Source organism: Bidens hawaiensis, unplaced genomic scaffold (genome assembly GCF_021521415.1).
Source record: "Bidens hawaiensis isolate Kalapana, Puna unplaced genomic scaffold, B.hawaiensis_p1.1 tig00055517_1, whole genome shotgun sequence".
In the NCBI taxonomy this organism is placed as follows: Eukaryota; Viridiplantae; Streptophyta; class Magnoliopsida; order Asterales; family Asteraceae; genus Bidens; species Bidens hawaiensis.
Window position 1 is genome coordinate 53,167 of NW_027500013.1, and position 2,747 is coordinate 55,913.

Consider the following 2,747-nt stretch of genomic DNA (forward strand, 5'->3'; position numbering starts at 1 on the left):
ATTGTACGCAGTACAGCGGTGATCAAGTTTAATGACTTTGGGTTTGCTCTAGAAAGCGAGTGAAATATTCATGCATATGAATACCCAGATGGTTAAGCCGCATAAAGACTCACAGTGTCCAGAATCTTAACGCTTGTTATTTGCTTTATTTGTTTTTGGGTGATCAACAAATATAAGGCTTGAGTATGACTGGTTATTACATTTCTGCCATCCTCACCGAGACTTTTGCTAGAGACTAACACCCCTTTCAATTTGGCGTTTCTTTATGTTTATATCACATACTTTACTCTACTGGGTTGTTTTAAGACCTACCAATGCACCAATGCAATTAAGCACGCAGTCTTTTAAGCTTACTTTTTACTAAATTTGGGGTCAAGATAATCAATGTACTATCATGTTCCCTTTTTTCTTCAAAAACTCAAAATTTTGAGGAGCATAAAAAATAAAGAAAAGATAAATTTAATCGCCCCAGTTAACTTAAGAGTATAAATAAATGGCTAACCATCAATTCACAAGTGAATCATAGAACCAAGACATGCAAGCATGCTTCACAAACTTAAATAACCGACGTAATTTTCAGCGAGAAAATAATCTAAATTTTTTTTTTCGTATTTTTCTATACAAAATATAAATCACATTCTTTTTGGTTTTTCAAAATTTTAAAATGTTTTTGATTTTTCTAAATTTCAAAGAAAAAACATTAAAGAACAGATAGGGAAAAAAATTAAAGAACAGAAATCACAATATTTTTGAATTTTGAAATTTTTTAATGTTTTTGGATTTTATCTATACAAGCGAAACACATTCTTTTTGTATTTTCTAGATTTCTCCTCCTAAAATTTAAAAACATAAAGCAATTAAAAAAGTAATTAAAAGATAATTATCCTAATTTTAAGATCTCAGCAAGGGTCTTCAATCCATTTAAACCAAGCAAAAAAGTAAAACGTGTTTTATCAAACGCTTTGGTAAATAGATCGGCTTTTTGAAAATCTGTGTGCACTTTCTCAAGATCAATTAATTTCTTTTCATAGCAATCCCGTATAATATGATATCGAATCTCGATATGTTTCATTTTAGAATGTTGTTCGGGATTCTTGGTGATACTAATAGCAGCAGAATTATCAATTAAGATGAGAGTAGTAAGAAACTTCAAACCGTAGTCGCGAAGATGTTGTTGTATCCACAGAACCTGGGAACAGCAACTCGAGGCTGCAACATATTCAGCTTCGGCGGTTGAAGTAGAGACCGTTGTCTGCTTCTTACACTGCCAGGAAACAAGCCGGTTTCCTAAGAATTGACATCCTGCAGTCGTTGATTTGAAGTTGATCTTGCATCCTCCATAATCTGAGTCTGAGTAGGCGGTAAAATCGAAAGTATTATCTTTGGGGTACCATAACCCGATGTCAGGATTTCCCCGTAGATATTGCAAAATACGCTTGACCGCTGCCAGATGAGTCACTCGGGGACTAGCTTGGTACCTAGCACACACACAAACAGCAAACATTATGTCGGGTTGAGAAGCAGTTAAATACATTAGAGAACCAATCATAGCACGATAAAGGGTCGGATCAACGGTATCCTCCAATTCATCCGGTGATAAATTGTGACCCACTGGAAGAGGAGTTGAAGGGATTTTTCCGGTAGTTATCTTGAATCGGCTCAAGACGTCGTTCACATATTTAGTCTGATGAATGAAGATTCCCTTATCAGACTGATGAACCTGCAGCCCTAAAAAGAAGTTCATCTCTCCCATCGAGCTCATTTCGAACTTGGTTTGCATGGACTTCTCGAACTCCTTACATAAAGTGTCGTTTGTAGACCCAAATATAATATCATCAACATAAATCTAGACTAGAAGAAGATCATCACCAACAGTTTTATGAAATAGAGTGCAGTCAACAGTTCCTCGTTTGAATCCATTATCAGTCAGATGGTCGGCGAGTGTGCCATACCAAGCTCTCGGGGCTTGATGTAGACCATACAGGGCCTTGTTTAAACGGTAAACTCGGTCTGGATAATCAGGATCTTCAAAACCAGGTGGTTGTTGAACAAACACTTCCTCTTGTAGTTCACCATTGAGAAAAGCACTTTTAACATCCATTTGATAGACCTTAATATTCTTGTAAGCAGCATAAGCCAGGAAGATTCGAATCGACTCTAATCTTGCAACTGGAGCATATACCTCAGTATAATCAATACCCTCTTGCTGATGAAAACCTTGCACCACTAGACGTGTTTTGTTTCTGACAATCACCCCTCGATTGTCCTTTTTACATTTAAATACCCACTTAGTCGGAATAGCTTTCTTGACTCTAGTAGGCTTGTCTATTAAATCCCAAACACCCAATCGTGCAAATTGCTGTAATTCCTCTTGCATAGCTTCTACCCAAGAAGGATCATCAAGTGCCTTACGAGCTGTCGTTGGTTTAACTTGAGATAGAAAGCAATTGAATTTAGTAATATTCACAATTCCCGAAGAGTGTAAATTAGTGTAAGCACACAATACGTTATTGTCGCTTAACCAAGCAACTTGATGACGTGTACGAACGCCCACATCAAGTTCTCCAATGATATTGTCCTGTGGATGATATCCATGAATCCAAAGAGTAGGATTTTCAGGAACAACAACATTATCAAATAAATTAGTGTAATGTTCACCCAATTCGGGAGATGAAGCATTATCACTATCAAGATCAATAACTTGAATCTCAGCTTGATCATCATCGGAAGAAGTAGAAGCACTGTCA